Below are 8,709 nucleotides of genomic sequence, written 5' to 3' on the forward strand. Positions count from 1 at the left end.
AGAGGAGAGGAGAGGAGAGGAGAGGAGAGGAGAGGAGAGGAGAGGAGAGGAGAGGAGAGGAGAGGAGAGGAGAGGAGAGGAGAGGAGAGGAGAGGAGAGGAGAGGAGAGGAGAGGAGAGGAGAGGAGAGGAGAGGAGAGGAGAGGAGAGGAGAGGAGAGGAGAGGAGAGGAGAGGAGAGGAGAGGAGAGGAGAGGAGAGAGGAGGAAGGAGGGAGAGAGAAAGAGGAGAGAGAGAGAGAGAGAGAATAAGGTTTAAAAAATGTTGATGGCTAAGGGGTTGGGGGGGCAGGGTGTCCTACCTTCTTGTCCTCACTTTTCCCCTTTCCCACGTGACATTTGGGGATAATAATAGGAGTTATTGGAAAGTGGTTTCTTCTCAGTAGGGTTTCCCTCCACTGACAGATTACATCCCCTCTAATAGATGGTCTTTGTCACTTTTCATAGGATCTAGATGGGCAAGAGATATTAGGGAACCGCTCATCCAACCCCATCATTTTCAAAAAAGGACGAATGAGAACCGGCGAGGGGAAGTGACTTTCCCAAAGTCACAGAAATAGTAAGTCACTGCGCCAAAGCAAAAATCCAAGTGCCCCGACTCAGTCCAAGGCTCCTTCCATTATACCCTGCTGCCCTCTGCGGCTGGAAACCTTCATCACCTGGTCGGTGGCCAGCCTTGCAGGGATGAGAATGATGGTCTTGTTCCCTGACATTTAGATAACAGACTGTGTTTAGAGTTCATAAAGCAGTTCCCAGTTTCCAGGGTACTTTCACATTCCACCCCTGTAGCCTTCTCCCCCTGGAAGCTTCTTCCTCTGATTGGTGAGTTCCTCCCAGAACCTCCATTTGGAAGCAGTTCCTGAGCCAGTCCAGCTCACAAATTCAGGGCTCTCTGGGGTTGCTGTTCCCCAGTATGCCCTCAGGGCACCTCCTCTCCATCGGAGTTCTTTTCTGTCTTGTCCCCGTCAGACTATAAGCTCCTTGAGGCCACGTACAGTCTTTATTTTTTGCTGGAATTTGTATGATCAGCTAGAACATATTAAGCACTTAATAAGAGCAGCTAGGTAGCACCGTGGATAGCATGCTAGACTCCTCTTCTGAGTTCAAATCCAGCCTCACACACATATTAACTGTGTGACCATGGGCAAGTCACTTCACCCTGCTTGCCTCAGTTTCCTCATCTGTAAAATGAGCTGGAGAAGGAAATGGCAAACCGCTCCAAGATCTCTGGCAAGAAAACCCCAAATGGAGTCACGAAGCATGACTGTCACAACTGAAACGAATGAACAACAACAAAAGTACTCAATGTTTGACCTCAGATGCTCAAGCACTCCTTTTCATTCCAATTCTCCCTTGATCCACATAAATACACACTAAGTAGTTGCAAGGCAACCATGGCTGGTTTATAGAGGAAGAAATGGAGGGAAGACTTGCCCAGTGTTCCACAGAGTTCCAGATTTGAACGAAAGGGTCTTGCCCCTAGCCTAAGGCTCTCTCTCCAATCCACCATGCCACCTCCTTGTCACCTGCCTTCTCCAATCAGAGGGAGGGCATACAAGGAGGGAGATCAATAACAGGAAAGATGGAAAGGAATGGGAATACATTTCCCTGGGGTGACGTGGATGATTGGGCTAAATATAGAAGATGGATGGGTGGATTTTCTCCAAGTGCCTTCTGTCGCCATCCCCATTAGGAGCCTTGGCAGCAGCAGCTGGAAAGTCGGCTGCCTCCCTCACCCCCACCCTGAACTCCAAACCTTCCCCTCTTTCTTCCCTTTCTTGGCAGTCATCCACCTCTCCCCCCACCTCCCCTCCCCCCCCACATCATTTCATCTTTAAGGGACCCCGGAAAGCCCAAAGGAGAAAAAAAAACACCATCCTTCATCATCTAGACCCAAGCTACATTTAAGGAGTCAGGCTAAGCTGAGAAATTGTTGTGAGAAAGATTTTAACACAATTCTTGGACGAACCTCCCTTTGTAGGTTGCTCAGGAAAGCCGGGGAGGTCTCTGTACCTGTCCTTGTCCTTTGAAGGGGACAATGGGAAGGAGTAACAAGTTGGTCTAGGCTGAAATGTATCTTGGGCTCCCAACACAGACTCCCCAAGTCATAGAATGATACTCTTAGATGCTGGGAATAAGAACACAGAACTTTTGAGTCACAGAAACTTAGACCAGAATCTTAGAGTTGGCAAGGTCATCTATCCCAAACTCTGATATGATACAGATTATTGTTGTTGTTGTTAGGTCATTTTCAATCCAATCCCCATTTGGGGTTTTCTTGGCAGAGATACTGGAGTGGTTTGCCATTTACTTTTCCAGCTCATTTTATAGATGAGGACACTGAGGCAAACAGGATTAAATGACTTGCCCAAGGTCACACAGCTACCAAGTGTCTGAGGCTGGATTTGAAACTCAGGTCTTCCTAACTCAAGGCCCGGCACTCCATTCACTGCTCCACCTATCTGTCCCTCTGATACAGGAACACCTTCTAAAGGCTCTCAAGTGAGTTGTCCTCCCGAATCTGCATGACCACTTCAAGTGAGGGGAAGATCATCTCCTGAGGCAGGAGATTTCCATTTTCTGATGAAGTCAGCCCTCTAGTCTGGAGAAAAGAAGATCACAGGACTGATCCTGCAGTTCAGGGGCATTTCTCATAGGCCTATCTTTGTCTTAACCTTTCCAGATTTGGGCAATGGGGCTGAGAAGGGGAAGGGGGTATCTCTGAGTCGGTTGATTCAGAGATGGGAAGGGAGCAATAGAAATGAGAACTCATGATGAGAGAGACAGAAAGAGAAGGAGGGAGGAGAAAGAGAGACTCCCACCCCCCCACCACCCCCACACACAGCAGCCAATATTTGCGTCACATCTATAAATTCCCTGAAAACAATTTTAACCGCCATCGTAAATACCAGCAACAATTATCGATTCAGAGCTGGTCTCCCGGCAGCAAAAAGAATCCATCTCCCTTTCTTAAAGGACAAGGAATCTAATCGAGTCAGAGGATTCTGGGCCCCTGTCCCACCTGGCCCAATAAGCTCTTCCAGGAGGCCCTGAGTGCCAGGCCCCAACTGGGACTTGGAAATTGAATTAGCTCCCAGAGACGAGCTGGGCCAATCACTCAGGCAGGCTGAAGGACAGTGTATTGATTTCCATGTTTCAAAAAAATTAAATGATATCCTTTTTGTTATTTAAAATGCTGACAGAGCAATTCTGTAATGGAGCGGCCAGGGCCCTGAGCCAGGAGCCCCCATCGGGTGAGGAGTCTGTGGTACTGGACAGGGAGGTGCAGGGAAGATTTAGTATAATTGCCTTCTCTCCAGATAATTAATGATTCTGGGAGAATGGCCTTACTATTCCACCAGAAACGCCCTTCAATATAATTTATTAAAGATATAATAATTAATTATGTAAATAGATGATTTATTGTCAACTCTGCCAGCCCAAATTGATTTCTTGGGTGGGAATTGAGGAGGGGAGTTATTGATAAAGTAATGGTCTTTAAACCCCTGTTAACTCCAGGTACCACCTCCTGTCCCCCCAGTTTTCCTTTTACCACTAAAGTCCCCTCCTGGTCACCAGAGGAGATGGGAGAGCAGGAGAGTAGAGAGACAGTTGGCTTAAGAGCTTCTTTAGAGAAAGGTCAGCTTACGAATGAACTGGGCATCTCTGAGGTTGCCTTAGAACACCATGGCCTATGGGTGTTCTGAGCTCCGACACATCCTTTGTTCTGACCACATTGCCCTGACAGGCGGCAGGGCTGATCCTCTTGGCTGGCTCTGCTTCTTTCCCAGCGATCTAATTTGCCTAAAACCTATCAAACATCCCCAATTCAGAATAAGTCTGGGGAAGAAAGTCAAGCTAGCTTGAATTATAGAATTTTCTTTTAAAGAAATAACCACCCACGGCATTTGTACATTTCAGATTTTCTGAAGTGTTTTCACATTCACCATCTCCTTCAATCCTCAACATGACTGCTGAGACATCAGCAGGTCCTTGGGCCTTACTCATGTCAATGTGGCTTCAGTTTTTACTCATCAGATCACAGGATTATAGCTTGAGCTCTAGAAGAGTCCTGAGAGATGATCAACTCCCCTTTATCCCCCCATCCCTTCCATTTAATAGACAAGGAAACTGAGGCCCAGACTGATTAAGGCATTTATCTAACAAACAAATTTTAAAAGGTTCAAGAACTGGAATCAATTAAATGGCCAGTCAGGGATTCAGAAAATGCTTGTTAATTGAATTCTTTAAAAAAAATTAATAAATTATTTATCCAAGGTCACAGTAACTATGAGACTCGAAATCCAGGGCTCTTTCCATTGAAACATGAGTCCTCTCAATCCAAGCTTCTTGCTAATGAGGCTCTCTCTGCTTAACTAATCTCGTTCCCAGACAACAGCCACACAGTCTGCCACCAGGACCATATTGGAAGCCTTGACATTTTGGTAAGCTATATGAAAGCTATATAACCAATCAGTCAGTTCACAACCACTTTTTAAGTCCATACTGTTGCCAGGCACCGTGCTAGACCCTGGGGACACATAGATAAAAATGAACCCATTCCTGCCCTCAGAAAGTTTACACTCTTTCCAATAGAGGAGAAAACATGTACACACATTGGTAGGTATAAAATAACTATCAATTGATAAATAAGCATTAATTAAGCACCTATTATGTGCCAAGTGCTGTGGATATAGCAACAGAGAATGAAACAATTCTTTCTCTTAAGGAATTTACATTCTATGGGGTGGGGGGATAATAATTAACATTTTTTTTTGGTGAAGCAATTGGGGTTAAGTGACTTGCCCAGAGTCACACAGCTAGTAAGTGTCAAGTATCTGAGGTCAGATTTGAACTCAGGTCCTTCTGAATCCAGGGCTGGTGCTGTATCCAGTGCACCACCTAGCTGCCCCTATATATATATATATATATATGTGTGTGTGTGTGTGTGTGTGTGTGTGTGTGTGTGTGTGTGTTTAACATATATATGACACCTAGCAGACATACACATACACATACATACATACCCTTCTATGGTACTAGGCATTGGACTAAGCACTTTACATAGATTAGCTCTTTTGGCTCTCATGACAACCCTGGCAGGTAGGTGCTATTATCATGCCCATTTTACACATGAGGAAACTGAGGCAAATGGAAGTTTAAAGGGACTTGCCCAAGATCACATATCTGAGGTCACATTTGAACCCAGGTCTTTCTGACTACAGGTATATACATACATACACACACACACACATATACACATACATATATATGTATAGGGTGTGTGTATATATTTATATTTATATTTACATACAGAAATATATGTATACATATACATATAGAAATTATAAATTGAAATAGAATAAAGGCAAGGTCATGAAATATAAAGTAATTAGGGAGAGAGGTAGGTTTTTAGTAGGAAACTGAGTCTTGAAGGAAGAGAAGGAGCCTGTGAGGCAGAGGGTGGGAAAGAACTCGTCCTAGGCCTGGAGCACTCTTTGTAAGGAACGTAGAGAAGGCCAGTTTGGCAGGACCGCAGAGTGCAGGATAGGGATAATGTATAATTAGGCTGGAAATATAATCTTGAAGATGCCCAGGCCACAATGACACATCAGATGAGAACTTGGGGTGGGAGGGGAGGAGAAAGGGAGGAGATCATGACTCATACAACCATTTCCTAGATGAGAAAATTAAGGCCCAGAGAAGGGGGAAGTGACTTGTCCAGAGAGGCAGGAACTAGAACTAGAACCTGTGTGATCTAGTTCCCAGTTGAGGGTTCCCTAGAAAATGAAAGCAATGGAGAGGTGGACATGGGTTCCTACCATAGAGTGGTAGAAGTGGCAGAATACTGACTCAGAAAGAAACAAGCAGGAACACCACTAACACACACACACACACAGACGGAGTCCACCCTCCAGAGAAAGGAAGATGGATCTGAGCCTCCAAAGCAGCCCAGCCAGCCAAGAGAAGGGAATGGGCAGACACTTCAGGCACCCTCTCCTCCCCAGCAGACAACTTATCCTAGATCCTGGACTCAAAAACAGAAGAAGCTCTAGCATAACTTCTTCATTTTACACACATGGAAACTGAGGCTCAGAGAAAGGTTAAGTGCTTTGCCTAAAGTTTCATACAGAGGAAGAGGCTTTGCCTGGTTTTCCTACCAAGGTCACCTGACTTCGAATGCTGTATTAACTGTGTTTCACCCTATCTTCCTCAGCAAAACCCATTTCCCCCACCTGCCACCTCCCACCTGTACTAATCTTTTCTTTCACCTCTAAAACTTCTAAGTATTGGAGGAGGCTGAAGCCCCTGAGCCTCAGGCTGTAAGGGCACTTAACACATCAGCATGGGCAGAACAATCACTCCCTTCAGGATGATGAGGGGGCAATTCTGAGTGGGCTGGAGCCATTAGAGGCAGAGAGACTTGGGCTGCACCTTGAAGGATGCTGGGATATGGCACTGGGAGAAAAGAAAAGAAAAAATTCTAGGCAGGGGAGGATGTTAAGTTTCTGAGTAGGGGGTTACTAAAAAAAAAAGGAAGGGGGAAGTAGGGGAAAAGAAGTATAGAAAGAGTAAGGGGAAAGAATGAGAAGGGGTGGGATAATGAGAAGAGACAGAGGAGAAGAAAGAAAGGGACAGAGAAAAGAGAGGAAGAACAGACAAGAGACAGAAAGAGGATGAAAGAAAATAGAGAAAAAAGAGAGGAGGTGATAAGAGAGAAGCAGAGAAAGAAGAGAGAGAAGAACAGACAAATAGAGATGTGGGAGAGAGAAAAGGTGGTGGAAAGGAAACAGAAGAGAGAGAAGCAGAGATACAGGAGTAGAGATGGGTGAGAGAGATGGAAAAGGAGGGAAAGAGAGAGCCCAAGAGAGAAATCAGAATCGCATCTTGCATCCTGGCTCCAGAGAAACCTATATTCTACTTGTTGGCCAGCACCATGACAGACCCACCCATCGGTCTTAAGCATCATTAAAGATAAAATAATTTTTTCTTCCTTCAAGTGTGATGATTGACACCCTAATGGGGCCCCTCTGGATGTGATAAGGTCAAACTCGAATGTAATCAGTTTTTCCTAGGTGATGCATAAACATGTGGGAGCTGCAGGAGGATGAGGGGGAGGGGGCTGGAAGCAGGCTTTGGCCTTGGGCCAGATCACCCTAATGACAGACTGCCAGCCTCCCCCGCCTTCCTGGTGATCCTCCCCCACAAGGGGCCAGAGCTGCCCCCTGAGTCATTTACATTTTTACAAAGGAGTCACCCAACAGCCCCTGACCACCTGGTCAAGAGGAGAAAGAAAGTGAGCCTTGCTCAAGGGGCTTGAGCCTTTGGACTGTTGTTCGGGCTTGGGAGGGACCACTCAATCTCTCCAGAGTCGGTCCAAAGCTCAGCTGGAAGCTTATCTGGAAGAAAAAGGGCTGGGTTGGGTGTCAGAGCCCTGAAGTTGGAGCCGTGAGGTCTCATCTCTGCTCTGCCCCTGACTAGCTGGTTGACCTCAATCGAGTTACTTCCCTGGACATCGGTTTCCTCCTCTGTAAAAGGAGCTTGTTGATGACTGATAAGGTCCCTTCCAGCTACAAATCCATAGGAGAAATGAGGAAGAAAGATGATTTATCATTATTTTGTAGGATCAATAGATTTCCAAGCTGGAAGGACTCTGAGATCCTTTCATTCCACACTTTCATTTTATATCAGGGAAATTGAGGCCCAGAGATGGGAAGTAACTTGACCAATGTCCCATAGGCTATTGAATCGTAGGTTTAGAGTAGGAATTGACTTTGGAGGTCACCCAGTCCAACCATCTTGTTTGATAGATGAAGCCCCAACAACTTGTTCACGGTCATGCAGGTAATAAATGGTCGAGCTGGGAGGTGAGCCCAGGTGTTCCATATGTGGTGGTCTTTCCATGATATTATACCATCTCCCAAGTCTATTGGGGAGATGAAGAAGGGAAAAGGTTTGCTTTGTTCCAAAGCCTTGGCCAACTGTAACCCCATCATGTTCTTCACTCTTCAGACTGAGGAAAATGAGACCCACCTCCTCAACCCTTCAGACTGAGAAAACTAAAATACATGAACTAGGGGTGGGGAGGAGATGGCCTGGAACAGGTGAGCAGCAGCTTCCCAGTTCCTCCCAGAGGCCACTCCAAAGAACACAGTGGACCTGGAGTCTCAATCGACAGACTTACTAGCCTCAAGACATTAGTCAAATCCTTTCCCCTCTCCGAGACTCAGTTTCCCTATCTACAAGTAATAAATCTTGGACTACCCCTCACCTACAGAGTTTAAAACACTATAATGTAAGCAGTTCCCCATAAACAGACTGAGGCATCTACACATCTCCTGTGTATCTGGACCTGTATCAGCAGGGTCTCAAGAAGGGATGTATAGAGAAGGGGGATGCTGAAAGCTTGTCCTCCCAATGCTCCTAGTCTGGCCAGAGAAATAGAAAGGTGTGGCATAGCATGGAAAAAAAAAGGATTCATCTTCAGTCAGAAGACTTCATTCAAATCCCTATTCTGCTACTTACTTGCTGTGTGACCTTGGACAAGTCCCCTCTCGGTCCTACTTTACACCCTGGTAAATAAAACAAGGAGAATTCTTGCTAGATGGTCTCTCTGGGGTCTCTTCCTAGCTCTAAATCCGTGGGGCCCAAGTGAGAATAAAGCACAAGCAGAAGCCTCAGAAACCCACACTCTGCCACTGATGCATCATT

Source organism: Dromiciops gliroides, chromosome 1 (genome assembly GCF_019393635.1).
Source record: "Dromiciops gliroides isolate mDroGli1 chromosome 1, mDroGli1.pri, whole genome shotgun sequence".
In the NCBI taxonomy this organism is placed as follows: domain Eukaryota; kingdom Metazoa; phylum Chordata; class Mammalia; order Microbiotheria; family Microbiotheriidae; genus Dromiciops; species Dromiciops gliroides.